The sequence below is a fragment of the Astatotilapia calliptera genome, chromosome 17 (assembly GCF_900246225.1).
Source record: "Astatotilapia calliptera chromosome 17, fAstCal1.2, whole genome shotgun sequence".
NCBI classification, from domain to species: Eukaryota; Metazoa; Chordata; class Actinopteri; order Cichliformes; family Cichlidae; genus Astatotilapia; species Astatotilapia calliptera.
Genome location: NC_039318.1, coordinates 33,734,030 through 33,755,861, shown reverse-complemented (window position 1 = coordinate 33,755,861; position 21,832 = coordinate 33,734,030). Strand labels below are relative to the sequence as shown.

At 41.6% G+C, this 21,832-nt stretch overlaps 1 long non-coding RNA gene across 1 annotated transcript; it reads right to left on the bottom strand.

Annotated features, from left to right (window-relative positions):
• Positions 1–10,507: 10,507 nt before the first annotated feature.
• LOC113009197 (uncharacterized) lies at positions 10,508–12,276 on the bottom strand. The gene is made up of 2 exons (XR_003270130.1): positions 11,662–12,276; positions 10,508–10,606 (listed from the first exon to the last, which is right to left on the bottom strand). It is a non-coding gene; the product is annotated as an uncharacterized LOC113009197 (long non-coding RNA).
• Positions 12,277–21,832: the final 9,556 nt, after the last annotated feature.

Below are 21,832 nucleotides of genomic sequence, written 5' to 3'. Positions count from 1 at the left end.
GGGCTGGGAACAGGAAGTCAATGAGAAAATGGTCACTTTTGTATTTTTCTTTTTTTAAATGTAACCCCAGCTTCTTTTTTACCTGCTGATATAGAGTATGAGTAGTAAAAGTGACACTAGGTGTTTTGCTGTTTTCTTTTATTAAAAGCACAATGATAGCACGAGTTTAGGACTCATCATTTTCTCACTACATCTCAGAGCTGCGTTTATCAGCCGAGCAGGAGGAGGATGAGGAGGAGGGGAGGGTGGGAGAAGACAGGGAGTGGAGCTGCAGTAGCAGGAACACTCTGTGCCGTGCAGAGATTTCACAGACAGGTTGAACAGACTGACACTACCCACCTTTGTTTGATCTTGAAGCCAGCGCCCATGTCTGTTTGTGTCTTTGTGCGCATGCAGGTATCTGTGTGTATTCTGCGCCTGCATATAGCAGTATGATGAGATTTGGCTTGCGTGCGTATGTGCGCAGCACCACCGTGCGACTCGGTCGTCTGGCCTCTGATCTCTCGCGCCCGTCAGGAATGAGAGGAGACAGAAGGGCGACTTTGATCTCGTTTTAAAGAGATCGCTGAGACGGAGAAGTCAAGAGAGAACGAGCACTTGAATGAATCTCCTCCCTGCAGTGTGTTGTCTCGTTTTTCACACTGACTCAAATCAAACATTCAGATTAGTGGCTGGCCAGATGTGCACGTGCGACACATTCTCGCTCCCACCTTGCCACATTCTGATGCTTGGTCTGAAACGGCTGCTTTGTTTCATTTTAAAGTGTCACTTAATATTAGCCTTAAAACACTCAATTCCTATCATGTACCAATGTTTTCTTTGCACTTCCACTTGTCACTCATTCTCTCCCCCCCCCCCGTTTGGTTAGGTATGGGCACTAGGGACATTCAATTATGCATGTAGGCTATAACAATAGAAACACAGTGGTGCAGTAGTTAGCACGATAACCTCATGCCCAGAATAGTCTGGGTTCAAATCCAGGTGTGACCATTGTTGTCTTCCACACTTCAAAGATGTGCATGGGATTAGGTTATGTGATGGCTAGGTTTAAGAGGGAACTCACAGTTTTGCTTCAAATATGTACTTTCACTTCATTAAAGACGAATGGCTAAAAGATAAACATGTCCTGTTTGAAGCATTCATTGGTTATCACAGTGATAACCACGGGTCTCGCTGCATCCATTTTAGATTTCCTATCAGGATTGTAGTTTATCATCCAGGAGACCGCGGTGAAGAATCTAATGTTATAATGCTGTGTTTAGATCTATTATTTTAAAAATGAAATACATAGCATGCAAATATAGCAAATTAAAATGTAACGACATCGTGCATTTGCTGAGCCATATGGCCCCTCTGTTGAAGTCCACCATATCACTTCATAACTAATCGAACAGATTTTGATGCTGAAAAGATGACTCGTGCTTGGATATCTCCAGAGCCTAACAAGAAGCTCGCATAAGTAAACCCAGCTGACAGTTCCAAGCAGATGTTCAGCACCTGGTTGGTTAGATAAACGCAGGACTCCACAGTGAGGCATGTGCTTATTGCTGGGAGCTGCATACCATTTGAATGCTCTTTCCCCGTTAGTTGATCAAAATGATCAGTTTAAAGGTAAAACCTAAGCCTGACAATAGGCATGTCACTCACCTGTGATAGCACGACCTGCTTCACACTGAGGCTGTAAAACTTTTTGCTATGAGTAGGCAGAATTTTGCACTGTTAACCATTTTAACACCTGCAGTAACATAAAACATGAGCTAGCAAGCCACATCAAAGGCATTTTTCTCTCTTGCTGTTGGACCCGACTTCAAAGTTGTTTCTTTTTTTTTTTAACCGGCGGAGGCTGGTGTTCCTTTCTCCTCACACTGGTGTGTGTTGCCATGGTGCTGAGCCGGTGTTGACACTGGAGGGTGTAAACAGGGAGGAGAAGGAACAAGGTGGTGGTGTGTAAGGAGGCGTCAAAAAGACGATACAGTCTGGGCGCTAAGGTGGAGGGGCGAGGCTGGAAGGTCACAGGTTTGATTCTGTGTTTAGCTTCAAGCATTTTTTTTCTTATGTAACTGATTTATGGTTAAACTCTAACAGCATGCACAGTGAATACTTCTGTACTTTGATAATCGGTGAGCATGTATACAAAAGATGGCCATCATTGAAATACCTTATTTTCTTTCTGATGACCAACAGAGAGCAACACCTCTGGTTTCAAAAATGAGTTATGACCTCTGTAAACATTTTGCTGATGAGTTTATAGACGAATCATCTTAGTCACCAGTTCCAGCTTTTATTTAGTACACCAAGCATTAAACACAATATTCAGCTCATAAAATTACTCAACTGGGCCATTTCTGCTGGTTCCTTTTCCAGCATTGACTTAAATGTCCACATTTGTGGATCATTAAATCAGGATCAGCAACAGCATGGCTTGAATCTCCGCCATGTGGACTTATTAAACTGGAGCAATCTGTTGTATAGTTGCATGATGACAGTTTCGTGGGTCTTTTAGATCCTTGCAAAAAGTCCCTTTTACAAAGATTTCTTGGTACTTTTGGGTAAAAACGTGGCTCGATAAAACAACTAACATACACTGTGCTTTTGATCATGTTGTTATCTCCACCATTTCCATAGAGAGTTATGTTGCATTTTAAGCTAAATGCTTTACTTTTTGAACCATTCACTTGTGTGTATTGACTGTGTATCACAATCAAGTTGTGAGTCTGACTATAGATAACATATGATAACAACTAACAGCTTTATCAACTATTTTTTGCTTGAACATCATGTTTTGCTAAATGAGTTTGAGACCATAACTAAGGTCATAAATCCAGTGGGCACGCCCCATTATACTACAATACTAAGGAGATAGTTGTTGAGGTTTTGGAAACACGTGACTGAAAAGGTGACATTAACATGTCTCATTTGGACGTGGAAGAGTGTGCTTCACCATTATTCCAATCCCAACATCACCAAATACATCTGCAACCATCTATTATCTACAAAGGAAAAATATACCACAATGACATCTAAAAAATGAAAACAAACAAACATCACATGAACCCAAAGATCCCAAGCAGCTTTAACGTACAGTGAAGATCAAGATCTAGTTGCAATGGAGATCATCATCTAGAACCAGATATCATGCAGAAAAGCCTCCCCAAGAGCCAAACACACACCTACCAAGATCTAGCAGAGGCGAGACAGCTCATCCTGGACCCATACTGGCAGCACAGACAACCAGGAAACAGATCCCACAGCACCAGAACCCAGGAAGGACACCAGCTGGCACAGCCCTGGTGGCACCACAGGGCATCCACCCAGCCCCCGATGAAGCAGAAAGGACACACTCAACCTACAGGGGCCAGGCAGTAGGACCTTAGGCACGCACTGCCAGGCCAGCATGACTCAAGGAGGAAGAACAAGGGAAGTGAAGAGACAGTTGGCAGGAAGCTGGGAACAAGGAGGATGGGACCAGTGCGACTGACCCAGAACCTCCACCAATGAGCAACCCTTCTCATAGCATATGCAGCTGTTTGATCGATTTACTCAAAAATATTTAGATTCATGCAGCTTTGACATTTGTGTCATTTAAAGCAGCGGTCCCCAACCCCCGGGCCTCGGACCGGTACCGGTCCGTGAGTCGTTTGGTACCGGGCCGCGAGAGTTGAGGTGTGAAATGTATGGTTTTCAGGGTTTTTATCGGTTTTCAGCATCATTTTGTTATCGTTTTTATCGTTAACTCGGTTTCCCTGGGTCTTTTCATGTGTGTTATGAATAAATCTTCTTTTTTTCGGTACCGGTACTAGTTTTATTTTGTTGTATTTATCCGCGACACCTTAAAGGCCGGTCCGTGAAAATATTGTCGGGCATAAACCGGTCCGTGGCGCAAAAAAGGTTGGAGACCGCTGATTTAAAGAAATCATATAAGGGTGAGAAAACACCCTTGGCTCCTTGTTGCAAACTGTGATGGACTTGCATGTTGATCTGGAGGCAGGCTTTTTGGCTGATGAATAGGTTGCTGAATGACCATATGTATATATAACTTCACTTATAAGTCTAATTAGTGGAGTTTTTTTAAATGTCAGAAATGGACTCAATTCCCCAGACAGCTGCAGAGTCAAAATATGGCCTTCTGCTTCTGGTCGGTCCCCAAATCACTGTCACATCTTCATCCAGCTTCCTAAACGTGACTCAAGTTGATCCATGTTTTATTGGTCAGTTTAGTGGATTTGTCTCATTGCGACATAATAAGAGAGGACAAGAGTCTCTTATGAATCTTCAAAGCCACGTGGCCACATGAAAGCAAGCAGCAGTCTTTTGCAACAGCCATCAATTCCATTTTCCCCTTATTATAATCGCCTGGATATGAAACAGGCCCGGCTTCTGTGTCGTTCTGTATGAAACTCATTTCCTGGCTGTTATCGGTTCATATGGTTTTGTTTTTTCTGGATGGGAACCCTAGAAAAGAGAGAGCAGCGATCACAGGAGGGCTAGGCAGCTTAGCCACGCTGACCACCCCACTGATGGCAGTTATGCAACCGGCAGGGCTACTTTCGGTCAGCGCAATGGGTGATTCACGTTCAGGTCAACAACCTCAGGGTAAAAGCAAAAATCCTCGCTTTGTGACTACAGCTCTTGTGAAGGAAACGGTGCCTGCTTTAGGCTGAAGGTTTGATGGTTTATTAATACCAATCACACTCAGTCTTTTTTTTTATTATGAAGTGTGGCTCAGACAGTTTGCAGGAAACCTAACTTTTGTGCATTTTGTATTGAGGGCTATGCTTGATGAGTCTGCAGTCAGACAGAGTGAGGCGGAGACAGGGCAGCACTGCTGGGTCAGCTAAGCGCTGGCTGTCACCTCTCTGTCAGCTCAGCACTTTTAGACGTATATCTGCCACATAGAGCCGCAGGTCCAGCGACATGCCACTCATTCCCCACTTAGGCCTGCTCTGCTAAAGCCTCTTACTTCCCGCATCGCTCTGATGATAACTCTGCTATCTCTACAGTTTTTCTTTATTATGGAGGGCAATGTTACTTATTGGACATAATGATGCTAATTGGGTACTGACTGGAGAAGAAGATAAGACACCTTAACTTTAAATCAGCTGAAGCACCTACTTCACTTAAATGAATTATTTGTTTCTTTTTTGTTATTTCTTTTAAAAAAATATTACAGAAAAAATATTGAAATTATGCAATTACTTATAAAATCTAACAAAGTGTGTCCAATTCCCATGGTAGGTGAAGGAAATTGCCTTCCCGGGTTTCCTCCGTGGCGTGAGCGATAAGCAGAGTTCTGTCCTTTCCTTCTAAGATTCCTAATTATTTAAAGTAACACTCAGGTATGCCATTCAGCGTGTTAGTACGAGCTCGGGAGCAGCTTGGGAGAACAAGAAAACAGAGACTGCTTTAGGTTGCCTTCCCAATCGACTCAAAGGTTTATTTGATACACAGCAGTTTATATAGATGAAAAAAGGTTCGTGTGTCAGCTTTCCCAGTTCAAACCGGTACAGACCAAATAAGGAAACGTCTTCCTGCCTTCTGAGCAAAGAAGTATCCTGTGTGTAGTTTATCAGTTCAGCTATAATTTATGATCATCCCAGCAAAATACACTCCTAGACATAGAATACAGAGTTCTTTCATCAGTGAATTCTGAAACGAACCACCTAGCCTTTAACGAGCCTTTTCCAGGAGATAAAGAAAAAGGGAGGATGGGAGTAAGGAAGTGGTCTCATCTCTGTGGTGTTTTCGACCTTCAGGTACCAGCTTGTGAGTCCTACACATTAATTCTTGGGTCACAGAGAAAGAGAAAAACAACTAGTAGATCGGCCTTATTGAGTAACAGTTTTCCTGTATAAAACAATATCCTGTAAATGCTTACCGTGGTATCAAAATATCATAACAGTTCCCCTCTTTTATTATTTTTTAAAAATAATAACTCAAATAGAAAGGAAAAATCACAAATGTAATAACATAATATAAAAAGCAAATCATAAAATGTAATAGTTCACAACCTAATGTTCAATATACACATCAGGAACATCATTGATGACATCTGACACATAATCTGGGTCAATTTGTGCCAATTGCAAATACATTGAAGTAGCTGTACTAGTAGCTATACGGGTTATCATTGAACGTACACAGGGTACCACACAACAGACAATAATCATCAAAAACATGCTGCAACGGTTACAAAGGCTACAATTAGTTCCTTCCATCTTCCAAACGTGTCCTGTAGCCACTTATGTAGCCACTGACCGTGACCTGTATTGGCAATTAGTTCTATCTGCAATGCTTCAAGTCTATTCATAGCTTGTGTGAATGAACCGTTAGGAGCAGTATTATTGGGAATGAAAGTACAGCATACATCAACGGTTACTAGACCACAGGTACCGGTCCAATTAACAGGTAAAGCTAATCTAAGAGTATTATTGCACAACCAATAAGCACGTGGGATTGGTCTAGTTAGGCGCGTGACCATGTGTGATTTAACTAACTCCCCCCAGTCAGTGTCATTTAATACACCGTCTGGGGGAACAATGATCGATTCTCTGCTCGAACTTGAACTGTGTGTGTGTTCCTCCAGATATGATACAACTTCAGCCACAGAGACAGCTAGCCATGTCTCATTACAGCGTGCACCTGGGGAGTCAGAGAAGAATATATAGTTATCCTTTGTATAATCTATGTGTGTGTCTAAGTAGGCAGTCGAGAGGGCTCAGAGTCAACTGTAAAGCGTTTTTAAAGAGAGCATTATTTCCGCTGATTTTCTCTAGTCCCTCAGTGAGGGGGAAACCGGATATGGGGTATCCTACTATAACCTGTTCTGGATTAGCCTTTGAACAGACATAACAGTTACTGTTTCCTAAATCACGAGCGGCTGTTCTGGCATTTTCATACCAGGCGTTAGCTCCTGTTCTAGAGGGTGCATAAAATGGTTTATTAGTGGCGTCTATGTTGCTATTTACTGATTTTAGGGAGCGTGAGGAGTGCATTAAGTAGGTGTCTTGCAAAATGGAGCATGAGGTATAGTCAGCAAAATATGACCTGCAGAAATATGAACATGGTTGCAGTTTACAATACAAAATAGCAAAGAGAAATCCTAAGGTTAATGCGATAGATATGATAAATAACCTAAATATATAAGAAAGTATATAAGAAAAACAGTTCTTCAGTTGTCTCCTGGCCTGGTCCCAGGTTCGAGAGACACAGAATAAGCGTCGTATGATGACAATGGGCATTTCATTTTCTCCATTATCAGGATGAAATGAGTCTGGCTTTATCAGGTTAGACATCATGTGGTACTTTTGGCTTTCTGTTCCTGCTGGATGTTTGAGTACCTTGTTGTTGTTCTTTCAGACGTTGTGTCTTAATCAGTGATTGTGTGTGTGTGTAAATTGGATCCTGGCGCTGGCTCGCCGGAGATGTCATCTACCCGTGTGTTTATTTGCTCTAGTTCCGGGCGCTGGCTCGCCGGAGATGTCGTCTGCTTGATCCGACGCCTGAGATGGTCCGATTGGGCTGGTCTTAACCCTGCTGGCATGAATCCACTGAGGTTGTCCGTCTGTGAGGATGCTGGTTCTTCGTCACTGCCAGTAAAGCCTGGGGGCTGGAACACGCGGCCTCCCAGAGTGTCCTTGGTTTTAGTGGCTTCTCCAACATGCATCTCCTTGTCTCCACTGGTGGAACTGTGGAGGGGAAAGGCTGAGAGAGACAAACTTTCTGATAGTTATTATTCAGTTTTTCTACCAGGTTGTGAACATCAGTGGACAATGCAATATACATCACCTTCTACTAGCGGTGCCCCTCTGGAAGCTGACCATGGTGTTGGAAATAGTCTTATTTCAAATGGAAATAATTTGGTTACTTCAGATTGAGTCATTCTAATCTCACACAGGACTTGAGTAAGTAATTTGACCCAGGTCATTAAAGTTTTAGCACATTTTTTAATTACTTCTCATGTGAATGAAGGTCCTCTATCACTGTTAATTTGGTGAGGTATTCCGAATCTGGGTATTATTTCATTGCTCAACTTTTGACAGACTACTTCTGCAGTTTCTTTTGAGGTTGGATAAGCTTCTACTCATTTACTAAATTGATCCACTATTACCAGTAAGTACTTGATGCTTCCTTGTGCTGGCATATGTATAAAATCAATTTGTAATGTATGAAATGGAAAATCTGGTTGTGGTAAATGCTGATGTTTTGCTTTTGATTTTCCTACATTAGTTCGCGCACATGTTAGGCAGGTTGCTAATATGCTTTTTACTGCATGTGATGTTTTCTCAATTACAAATCTTAATTTTATTGCCCCTATTACCCCTCTTTGTCCGACATGACTCACACAGTGAAAATGTCGGACAAGGACTGGCAGCAGGGAAGATGGGAGGGCAATCAAACCCTTAAGATTTTGTATAAGCCATCTCTGTCATCTAAGGTACAGTCATTATTCTCCCAATAGGTGTAATCACATGCAGAGGCTTGCTCTTGTATGAATTTTAAATCAACATTTGTGTCTAAATAGTCTGGGAGTGTAACAAGTGGCAGCTGTAGGGGCACAGATAATACTTCCTGCGGCGGTGGGAGCTGTGATGCAGCTGCAGCCTTGGCTGTCACGTCTGCTAAGGCATTACCTGTTGCTTCGTCTGTGTCAGCTGTACTGTGTCCTTTCGTTTTTACAACTGCAATGGCCGATGGCAGCTGTATAGCCTGAAAAAGTCTTTGAACAAAATCAGAATTTAGCAATTTATTTTCCATCAGCAGATCTAAATCCTCTCTGTCTCCACAATGTGCCAAAGTCATGCACAACGCCAAATGCATAGCGGCTGTCTGTGTAAATCGTCACATGCTTATCCAAATGTAGCTCACAGGCGCGTATTAAAGCCATGAGCTCTGCTTTTTGTGCTGAGTGAAATGGTAATGAGTGAGCCTCTAGTATGATGTCAGGCACTGTTACCACTGAATAGCCACAAAGAAATGAGTTGTCATTCGGCCTTGAACAGGACCCGTCCACATAAACCGTGGCTGAGTCTGGGATAGGTGTCTGCTCTAAGTCTGGACGTTGTGCTGTGGATTCCTGTATACGTGTCATGCAGTCATGATCATCAAGCCTGTCTGAGCCATCCTGTCGGTCAGAAGAACACAGCATAGGATCAATAAATGTGCTGGCGAATCAGGTGTGCTGCTCGCTTTTATAGTGAGATTTGCATATGTTGTTTAGTTATGTTTGCTACAATGGTCGTGACCTGGTGATTGGTGTGTAGAATAGTGTCATGTGAGAGTGTGAGCTTCCCGCAGTCCCTTATCATGATAGAGCAAGCTGCTACTGCCCTCAGGCAGGCTGGCATTCCTGAACAATTCAGGCAGCACCTTTGAGTGGCGGAGGTCAGCACTCCCTGTAATGCATTGAAAGAGGCAGTCATTTCTGTGGACCACAGTATTCGAGGAGGCTTGTCTTTTTTACAACAGTCACGCAGAATGTGGTCATGAAAAGAACAGTCTGGTATCCACTGTCTGCAATAGTTCACCATGCTCAGGAAGGACAACATTTCCTTCTGTGTAGTGGGACGAGGGACAGAGGTCACAGCTTTGACCCTGTCTGCAGTCATGGAACGTTTTCCGTGAGACAGTGTGAATCCCAAATATTGAACAGAAGTCTGACAGTACTGCATTTTCTTTGCATATGCTTTGTGGCCAGTCTTTTGGAGGTGCTGGAGAAGCATGTGTGTAGCAGTTTGACATAGTTTTTCACTTTCAGCACAGAGGAGGAGGTCATCCACATGTGGATCAGGGTGCAGCCCTGGAGGAGTGAAGCACCATTGAGAAAGCAGCAGAGCTGTCTATCATGCCTTGGGGCAAACGAGTCCAAGTGTACTGCTGATTTCTATGTGTGAATGCAAATAACGGCTGTGTGTCACAGGTACTGAGAAAAAGGAGCGGAGCATAAATCCACCACGGTAAAATGTGTATGCAATGCATGTCAATATGCTGTGAACATCTGAAACGAGAGGTGGCAGAGGAATGTTGACTGCATTAATTTGCCTTAAGTCTTGTATGAAACGCCATACGCCAGGTTTGTTAGGCTTTGGCACAGGATTGACAGGAGTGTGGGCTTTATTACTCCTGTAGTCAATAAATCTCCTATGATGACATCTAGAGCTGCGGCTTTTTCCGTGGAAAGGGGATGTTGCTTGACATATACTAGCTTGATGTGTTTTAATAGGTGTACGTGATAAAGTGTACAGTCAATAAATCCTATATCATTCTCACTTTTTGACCACAATGTCATATTCTGGTATTCAGCTGGCAACGTAAGTGCAGAAATAGTACAGTCGATAGGGTAGGTTAGATCTATGTGACGACATATTTCGTAACCTATGTCTGAGTTATGTAACAAAATCACTGTTTGACCTTCACTTGTGTGAGCAGTTATCATGTTGTTGAACAGTGTGAGAGAAACAAAAGTGTGGCTCCCAGTCATGGGATTACCTGTTAGTGGCGTCTGTACACGTTTTTTTTTTTTTTGGCACAGTGTGTGACATAGAGTACCGGACAAAAAGGATGTTGAGTTCATTCTCTGCTGAGGGTCCAGCTGACACAGAGGATGTTCCTTCTCCATCATGTCGGTACATAGGGCAGAGAAAACATAAGCTGTTATCAGTGTCAGCAAACATTTCACCCTTTATGTTAAATTAAATACACAAATTCATTTTTGCTCTGGGTGTCTGCGGCTGCTGGAAAACTGAGCTAAATTTGCACCTCTAGCTTGTCCAACAGTGCATAAAGCGTTTTATGAATACTAGGATAGATTCATCAGGCTTCTGTTTACACATAGTTACTGCATTTAAGTCACTTTTGTCTCTGGACATTGTTAGCAGGAATTTCTTTAGATTCTTAAAGAAATTGGTGATTTTGTCATTATTTACCCACAAAAACTCTGCAGTTGTGGATGCTTTATCATGCTTTGGGTCTGTTTGTTTACTACCGCGAGTGTTGGCGTGAGGACCTTTGTCATTCCGGCTTTGTTTTTCCTTTTTTCCTTTTAGATAAGTCTTTATTAAAGTTCGGGTAACAGGTATTTCTTTAGCTACCTCTAAACCTCTAGCTACGATATCGTGGTGTTTCATGTGGGTGTCTATTGTGGACACTGCCTGATGCAAAAGTTTTTTTTTTCATAGTCGTCTAAATTGTTTTTCATAAGTTCCTCACATTCTTCTTTCAAAAGTTTTTCTCTCTTTCTATGTTCTGCTAATTCTTCCTTGCGGCGTATATATTGTTTTTCCTGATCCTGTTTAAAGAGATGGCTAAGATCCGTTGCATGTGATTCAGGTTTTTCGTCGCTTTCTTTTGAGCTGGTTGGATCAGAATGCTGACATTGTTTACGTGCAGCTGCTACAGCGACTATTAATTCGGTCTCATCTTAAGGGTGTGGGGCTGTAGGCTGAACATGCAAGACTAGCTTTTCCTGCGGTAGGTTTATTTTCTTTGCTAGAGCCTGCACTAGTTTTATTTGATGTTAAAGCATCTACACCTGGTTCCGGTCCCTTTTTCCATAGCGGTAACATTTGATGCATCACGTCGCGGCATTCTATCATATATTTTCTACAGGACTTTTTAAGCAGACTACTTTTCTTATCACAAATGATATTCAACATTTCTACTGACCTGTTTTCTGGCGATAATCGTTCGGGATAAGGCTCCGAAAAGAAATTAGAATGCATTGAACTTCTTAAGTTGTAAACAAAGTCAGTCACATAAGCACTCCCGCATGTTCTGGATACGTGATCATGGACGTCTTCACCGATTCGCGGACGTAGGTTACACGTAACCGGAAATGGGAGTTATACTGAGCCGTTATTTGAGACTTTATTTTGTATTTTATTAATTTTTGGTTTTACAGGTACTTTAGATTTTTTATCGGACCTGTCTGTGGTCTTTGAATAATTCTGACCCATGTTCAGTGATTTCCAGAGGGGTTTACACGCTAGGAGGATTTAGGTTAGTATTTTCGCTGCGGCACAGCTGAGGTCACTTTAAATTTATTGCTAGCAATTTTTTGTTTGTGTGAGCAACTCTCACTTAGCGAGCAACTTCTCGCTTAACGAGCAACTTCTCGTAAAACAACAGGCAACTTCCTGTGTCTTTCTGCTTTTAATTTACTGCTTTTAACCCTTGTATGGTAATCGGGTCTGTGAGACCCGTTCAACTTCTCCCTGTGTCACTCTTTGGTGAGCAACTTCTCACTTAACGAGAAGTATTTAAGACAACAGGCAACTTCCTGTGTCACTCTTTGGTGAGCAACTTCTCACTTAACGAGAAGTATTTAAGACAACAGGCAACTTCCTGTGTCACTCTTTCTGAGTGAGCAACTTAAACAAAATTAAAATATTCAAGACAACAGGCAACTTCCTGTGTCCACCAACACCACACAAGGGTTAATTTACTTTATTCGGGGACTGAGGAAGTCAGTCAGTGTATCTCTCTGGATCACTAAGTGAAACTTCGTCAGCATATCCCGTTTTTTTTATGGATCGATCACTGAGAGAGGTATAATAGGTCTTTATATAAATATGAAAGACGCATATTTACCTTCTGTCAGCATCCCACTTCTGACACCAAAATTGAAGGAAATTGCCTTCCCGGGTTTCCTCCGTGGCGTGAGCGATAAGCAGAGTTCTGTCCTTTCCTTCTAAGATTCCTAATTATTTAAAGTAACACTCAGGTATGCCATTCAGCGTGTTAGTACGAGCTCGGGAGCAGCTTGGGAGAACAAGAAAACAGAGACTGCTTTAGGTTGCCTTCCCAATCGACTCAAAGGTTTATTTGATACACAGCAGTTTATATAGATGAAAAAAGGTTCGTGTGTCAGCTTTCCCAGTTCAAACCGGTACAGACCAAATAAGGAAACGTCTTCCTGCCTTCTGAGCAAAGAAGTATCCTGTGTGTAGTTTATCAGTTCAGCTATAATTTATGATCATCCCAGCAAAATACACTCCTAGACATAGAATACAGAGTTCTTTCATCAGTGAATTCTGAAACAAACCACCTAGCCTTTAACGAGCCTTTTCCAGGAGATAAAGAAAAAGGGAGGATGGGAGTAAGGAAGTGGTCTCATCTCTGTGGTGTTTTCGACCTTGAGGTACCAGCCTGTAAGTCCTACACATTAATTCTTGGGTCACAGAGAAAGAGAAAAACAACTAGTAGATCGGCCTTATTGAGTAACAGTTTTCCTGTATAAAACAATATCCTGTAAATGCTTACCGTGGTATCAAAATATCATAACAGTAGGTATGTTAACTGCCTCATTTTTATCTCTTGATTGCTGATATTGTACATTTGGACCAAACCCCTGATGATTTCTGGGAAAGCTGCTCTTCCACCTAAGCCACAGCAGCTTTAAATGTTCCAAGTGTAATGATCTTATAGATCAGAATCACAAAACACATGATTTGAGTGTACACTGAGCGAAATTAATTTTATGTGCAAAATCAGGGGAGCGCTGCTTTAATGGAGAATGGCAGATTTTCCTCAGGGTGCTTTCCAAATACCCCTGTCTTTGTAGAGCTGACCACTAGGGGGCAACCTTTTTGGAAGACGCAGACTGTCCGCTGTCCCACTGTGGCCCAGAGTTAATAGCTGGGAACATCTGGACACACGTGCAATTCAAAGGCTGGACACAGCTGTAGACAGAAATCATCCAGCTTTACTGCTCTGTGTTGCTGCCTGCACGAGCTTCTTTGCCTGAGGACCTGAATTTTTTAGTTTACAACACGCTGGTAAAGGACACCAAGAACACCATGACTTCCTGTTATGTTCTCTTGTGTTAGAACATGCCCTTGGGGTAATGATCTTGAGTTGGATAAGCCTTGAGTTTGTGCTCGTTTAAAGAGGCACACGTAAGGAGTCTGATGTGGCCTAACTGAAGCAATGACTGGATCCTTGCATAAAACGCTGTGCATACGAGGTGCCGCTTTGGGTGAAAGGTCTTCAGTGTTATCTGGTAACAGAGGAAAAATGTGTATTCTGCAACCAGTTGTTAGTGGTTGCTGGCTGTTGGTAGATGACATCAGTCAGAAAGTGGGTGCTGCATCAAAACACTCCTTGTGATTTCCAAGGTCACTAGAAGATTGCTGCAAACCATTTCTGCAAACACTTGCCTTATAACGACTGATCAATAATGAAACTGGAAATAGAGAATGTTTATTTTCAAAGTCAAAGCTCCACTTTACCAGCATGTTGCAAAAAGTGTGGCTTTTACTTTGAAGGGGAACGATATCTGCTTCTGTTTTTTGTGTGATTCTTAGCAAGGAGTTGGCAAATGTTTGCAGAGAAGTCAGCATCTTCCATAAAAACCTCCTGGCTACCAAAGCAATGGTCACCAGAGCGGTTCAAAGCTGCACTGTATACCTCTTTGCAAGCAATTTCAGCCAACAATGGGCAAGCAACTTCCGACAACCACTTGCCATTTAGCTGGAGAATACACATTTTTCCCTAGCAACCTGTGTTTGATGGCAATAACTGGTCTCTAGACCAACACGATTAGGGTCTTAACAGTCAATTTCACAGCGAATGCCAGCAACCACTTCAGGGAATACACAGTTTGTTCCTGGCAACTGGTGGTTTCAAGGAGCGTTCAACTGGTCTCTTGTGAGATGAGTTTGTCACCACTGGATTGAGCTGTTAATGAAGCTGTAAGATGAACTGAGCATGTGCAATTGAATTATACCTTGTGGAAAAATAAAGCTTTTTTTCATTAGGTTTGATTGGTGATACTATATGTGCACTTTTGACAGCTAAAGTTTAGAAAATTTTAGATGGGAGCTTCTAAATACCTGCCCAGATACATTGCCAAGATGGAGTGTGGTACTGCCTAGAGGAAGTACTTCTAGAAGGAAATTCACTGATTAAAAAAATTAACAAAGAAAAAACGATTAAATTAGGTGTGTGACTACAAAGCTTTAGCTGGCAGGTTTACGTAATGCTTGAATCTAGGCTGGCTCCTGCGGCCAATAGCAGCTCCTGTTTGGCCTACATCCTGTTTCTGAGGCTCTTTAGTGATAGCTGTGAATGGCTTTGGTAGAAAACGCAGTGGAAGTGATTGTGAAGAGAATGGAAGGCAGTGAACAGCCCACTCACCAGCCTGCTGCTGCCCCCGCACACAGAAGCGCACACACAAACATAAAAAATACATACACGCGCACGATGGAGTATTTGCATGCTGGCAACAAGGATGACGCTGATGCTCGGCCATTCAAATCGTCAGGTGGAAAATTAGAATTAACTAAATTCGATTCTGAAGTGAATTTGATTTAATCGATTGGACTCAAAGCAGAAGGGAGCTGCTGCGCACACACATACACAGAAGCACTCTAAAAACACACACATTCACTCACTTGACTCTTTCCATCTTGCTGTCGCCCACACACTGACACACTCTTGCACATGTTTGTACGTGCCAATACAATAGTCCCAGATGGACTACTACCAGAGCAGGGATTACATAACATGAGCCTGTTTCAAACGGCAAACTTTAAACTTAAACAGCGAGAAGCAGTAAGAACATTTTCTTCCACGTGAAGAAACATTTATCATTAACAGCTGACACTGAGCACCTGAGAAATGTACTCTATTTGTAGTTCAAGGAGTAGTGACTTATTTATTTTTAGCCAACTTTGATTGGATGGAGGTAAACAGTCCATATGGAAATGCAATAGGCAAAATGCAATTGCATTTAATGATGGTGATGATGATGATGATGATGGTTGGAGGGGAAATGCCTTTGCACGGTCTGCCCAGCTACAAAGATGAATTGATTTAAATTTGCAGTCTCACAAAACAAGGGTTTGGCTGTAACATACCAAATCATACACTAGAAAACAAAAGTTCACCAATTAAAATACTAACACACTAAACAATAAACAGATAACATCATGAAGTTGTGTAACCATGCAGTCAATTTCCATGTGACATCTCGATGTTCGAAAACATTTCTCTGGCCGTTATTGAACTCGGGAACAGAAGGGAACATTGTGACCATATTTGTTTTGTTTCATTAATCTCAGCTAACTCCCTCTAAGTCTTCTACTACATACTGGATATTATATGAGTCTAGACAATCAGTGGCGAAACCTGCAAGTTGAGTGGTTGGCAGAGGCGTATAACTACAGATAATCCGTCTGGCTCTCAAACTGAGTGGAAACAATTTATCTGGCTAGTTTGGCCTACTTTTCATTGAATTAAGGTGATTTGTGCATCCAAAAGGGTTACCTACATTCTGCCAGGAGCAGTAGCAAAGAAGTACACAGTCAACAGTGTTGCAGTTTGCAGTATTCACCAAATAAAAGTTATACACAGGTACACAATGCCTGTGCAAAACATCATAAGAAACGATATGCATGCCTGGATTTCTAATTTTGGGCTTTTAGCCTTTTTTGAAAGCAAATGGGAAAAAACCCATACAGTGTTAGAGTCCTAGGATGGAATTTAACCCAGCCCCCTGACATAGCCTTTCAGCACATTAGGCACTTGCAGGTGGCAGTGGGTAATAGCTGTGGGCCCAGCTCTCTGAGAACTTAATGTTTGAATTTGACATCTTATCTGGACATGACCAAAATGGTGACGTTGAAGAAGACCAATTTTAATTTAGGTATGTTTTTGGATTTTTATAGGCCTGTTAGTAGAACCTTTTTAATCACATCACGTACACATACAGCACATACAGCTTGTCCCTTGTTCTTTGGATATAAGTCTCTGTGATGTCAACTACCAAAATATACATAAACCCACTTATAGATCATGTATCAAAAAAGATGCTTCCTACACTGCTGACCCAAAACTCCCTGCATAATTATTTTTTAGCATTCAAATAATATATGTACGGTTGTAAGGATGCTGCATAACAAACAGAAACTGGTAATAGCAAAGCATTTGCACGACTTTCGAGCTATCACCCATAGCTACGATTTGGTTGCATAACTAGCAGTTGTTAGAAATCAAGATTTCCCTCCAAATTGGACGCATCTTGCCACATCTCACCCCAAGCAGCAAGGCCCTTGTCCCACACAGTGCAATTTAAGATATTGAGGAAAAGGGTGACTGAGAACAGAGGTAGCTTAAGCCTCACACAAACACACACACACACATACAAGAATGCTCAGGCCTTTGAATCCTGCTCACTCTCGCTCACGTTTCCTCACAGCATTATATCAATATCATCTGCATCTGTTTCCATTTTTGTTTGTTTTTTAAATTCTGAACCTTCCCACATTTCTTTCCTGGTAACATCAAGTTTCACCTTCCTCCTCCACTGGACATACAGCTGAATTTATGTGAAAGAGAACCAAAGAATAAATCTTGGGAGGTGCAGGCGAAATTTAGATGATATTTCTGCTTTATCCTTTTTTGGCATCTCCACTGTAACACACCTTCACTCAAGCACCTGTTGAACAATGTCCATGCTGTCAAGGGCGTAACACTGGAAGGGGTTGTTTGAAGGGGAATTTTCCCTCCCTGTCTCTTCCTTCTCTTTCCTGGGATATGTTACATAAAGAGTAAGACAATAACCTTGTTGTTAACTCACTCTGGAGGGAAATGCAAGGTTTCTGGCTGTTATTCAAGCCTAATGCAAACTATAATCTGAACAGTTGTTCTTTTATGAAACCTGTAATTTACTACAGCTGTATGCAGATCATGGGGATCATATTTGGTCTTTTGGTACTAAATGAAATGCATCCTGCTTGTGCTTTTGAAATGTTGGTTTGGCCTTAAAGACATTTTGCCACTCTGATGAATCTCACATGAGTGCCATCTGACCTCAGTTGCTCTCATGTGACATCAAAGCTTTGGCAGAGCATAGAGGTTAAAATGCCTGAGATTGTGTTACAGTCAGCAGAGGAAACCTCTCAGATAAGTGAAAAATAAGAGCCATGCTTCAAGTCTAGTTGTGCTGGACCTGCAGATACTCCTCATTGATTTCAATTAAATGTATGCTAATCCTAAGTGAAGACATCAAATGAAGTGAAGTAAGGTTAAAAGGGGATTTGTATCATTAAGTGATTAAGTCATTTAATTTGTGCAGAAGTTGCAGCAGTAAAAGGTTTTGTTGACTAATTTCTCTGTTTTGTAATAGTATTGTCAATTAAAAAGACTCAATTTCTCCATATCATGCAGGACTGTGTCAAAGTCTTGAGCCAACCCTCATTTTCTTTATATCTTGCTTCCAAAGAGCCAGGCTTTCTTGTCATTTTCTTAACGTCATCTTAAGCAATAGTTCTCAAGGCTTTCTGTAGGTCTATCAAAGGTTTTCTTTGGACATCAGCTGGTGCTTCATGTAGTTACAGTCCACAGCTTACAGCTGAATATTTTCAGAAAATCTTTATTTCATTTTTTTGATAAGTCACTTAACACTGACCTATGACTCATTTAAGCATAAAAAACAGCACCTTAACCAAGGGATGAACCAGTGTTGTGTCTACATTTAAAAACAACTTAACAATTAATAAATTTCAACATAAGACAGTTTAATATTCATTACATTAGTATTAGTATTTTTGCACCAACAAAGTGATTCCCAAAGAGCTGCTAGATGAAAGTGTAACATATCAGCACAGCGTGCAGTGTGTAACAGCAGTCTGGCGAGTAAGGAGCGGCTAGCAGGTACAGCGGGCATGTGGTGCGGAGGTTAGCCGGATAACTCGAAGCCAGTCAGTTAAATCGAACAACAGACTTTTATTTGACGTTAGCAACATCAGACCATACAAGCCAGGTCTCCACGGCTCTACTCCGTCCGTGCATACATGTGCGGGGATGTGTAGTTGCGGGCGCCAGCCCGTTACAACGGTAAGGTCTCTCTGAACAGACACAAGAAACTTTTTTGAGGAAACTGGACAAGCAGAGGACAAAAAAGAAGTTGGTAAAAACATGAAAGAAAGGACATGAAAACAAGCAACATATGTATAGCTTCTTTCTACAGCCCATCACTCTGATGAACACTAAAGACTCTAGTATGCTGTATATGACAATACTGTAAAGTGTACTGTATCTACTGTTTTGTTCTATTGTACATATCTCTATATCTATATATTGCTATTGCCAGCATTGCCTAGAAGTAACAGGTGCCCAGTTGCTTGTACGTGTATTCACGTTTGATTGGTGCAGATACTGAGGCAGCAGACTGGTTAGTGTTTATCAGCAAAAGGAGTAAAAGTGAGAAGAGTCACTTTGCTGTACGCCTGCACGAATGTGACTTCGACTGACAGCTGTGAATGAGCCAGTCATTGTGAACTGTGAATGAAACAGCTGATGCTAATCAGCTAACACATGCACAAACCTTCAAAACTGTGTAATTTAAAAACTGTATATTCTGTGTATTTATTATTTCACTCTTATTGCCTGTTCTTATTGTCCTTATCTTCAACGTTATGCTGCTCTGTTGTTTGTTAATTGCACCTTGGGGATAAATAAAGTCTTTCTGATTCTGATGACAGCTTCAGTCCGCTGCTAATGCTTTGTTTGTCACCAGGGACAATTTTGAAAACATTTTTGTTCACAGTGAAGATTTAACAGGCGAGACACCAACTACTTACAGCAGCTAAAAATACTTCTTAACAAAGCTTTTTGTATTACTTTTCCCCAACTAACTAGCCTGTGAATGCAATGGTATTTCACAGCTGATGCTGAAATCGTAAAGATGCACACTGACGGATACTCATAGACACACTTTGAATATCTTGTTATAATGGATTGTTTTGTTTGGAAACCTTTGGGTCCTGACACTCATTAAGCTGTTACTTTGACATGCACCTAAACATTATTACCGACCAAGAAAACCTTCCTTATAGCAACAACACTTCCCGGAGGGAGCAGTTTCCAGCATCTCGAGAACACAACAAAGATCTAGAGGCTTTGCCTCAAAATCCCCAGGTGGCAATCCAATTGAGCACCTATGGGATGAACCTGAAGAAGACAGGTACATGAAGGCCCCACCCTGCAACCCACAGGACCCAAAGGATTCCCTTCTAGCAACATCACAGGGTCCACTCAGGGCTAGATGCCTAGATGAGCTGGAGTTATTGAATCTGTAGTATTTGGTTTTTATATGGCTGATGACTCTGTAAGGCAGATTTTTTTCTCCTGAATTTAAACTTCCATCAGGGCAAGAAAAAGGATTTTTCACTGATTTTATTTCCTTTGCTGATGGACTACAGAGGCCTGGACGGAAAAGAGAAGCCATGACAGCTAAAAAAAAATGAGGGCCATCTTCTGCTCCCCGCTCTCTCTGGTATTACATCAGGTGACAGGCGCTTCCATGCTACAAGAATGCATCCTGCACTCCCTGATGAAAAAAGCAGGATGTTGCTGATGCTCATAGGTTCTTTCAGCCATCAGGCCCCACCCAGTGCCCCAGCTAATAACAAAAGACTCTGCTGCCTGCTCTAACCGATTAACCAAACAAATGCTCCCGGTGGCACAAAAAACATGTCTGTAAATGCACGTGGGCATTCCAGACATGCCTGCCTGTTTATGTGGCAGAGGTTCAGGGGGGTTCATTCATTTGTGTGCGTGTCTGTGTGACTGAGGGCAAACGTGCTGGATGGATGCTGCCAGTGAACGGCCTGAGTGAACTCTCTGGCTGAATTCTGCTTTTCTCTTGACCTCCTGTTGTAACTATTGTATTTGTGCCACAGGGAACAGATTGAAGAGAGCATCTCCTACTGATGGTAATGATAGCTGTGTGGATACTCACAATCAGCATGAATCAATATGGAGTCATTGTAAAAAATAAATAAATAATAAAAGTGAATGCTCTTTAAATTCTAAAGCAAAAATAAAAATAATCTGGACCTTATCAGGACTTAAAATTAGATAAATACAACCTCAGATGACCTACAAAACACGACATATTAGACCATGTGATTATTTATTTAACCCTCTGGAGTCTGGGGTCTAATTGGCCCTTTTTTGACTACTTTTGAGTTTACCTTTATACTTCACCATTTGAAAAACTCTTAACCTGGCCTTGTTTGGTATCATTCTTTTCAGCACAACCTCGTGTGTCTGAATTTACGGTCATTATTTGTCATTTTGACATACTGTATTCACACAACTGACCTAAAATTGCAGAAAAAAACTAGAATCTGAGTAGCAAAAGGTGAGATTTTGCTCACCTTGCAGCCATTAAGTTGACCACGAACACTGCTGTATGTTAGAGTATTCTGGAGCTAATGCTAAAATTAGGTCAAAGAACAAGGAGCATCATATGTTCAGAGTTTCAGTTTAAAGTTATCTGGAAACGCCACGTTTTCATGTTTACAGTATAGATTCTCTGCTTGGGGAATACGCACCTTTTGATCACTTCCATTGCCGCTGTTATTTTTAGATCATTGAGTACATCATTACCACTTAGTGAAAAACTCACTGTGTTTGAACTGACAGCACTAAAATGCAAGCACTCAACAAAGTACGAGTGCACTACAAAGACGTGTACTAATTGAGTATATGAACTGATAAACAAAGAAAACGTGACGCTTGTGATGTGAATGAATTTGCGCAGCTGGAAGACAGAGGCTGTCAGCATAAATTATGGGGGAATATGCATTTATTAGACCTGTTTCTCATATGCTAATGCTTCTTGAATGAAAGAAATATATTTTTCTGCAACTCCCATTCTCTTCCTCATTCATAACCGTAGCTAATATGACAAAGACTGACGTGAAACCGGGCGTTACCCAACAGAAGGGAGAGATCCGGAAAAAAAAGGCTAAGAAAGTGAAAGTAAACAGTCATGGAGAGGTGAGACGTGTTAACCTTACAAGAGGTGACAGCTAAAGAACAAAAT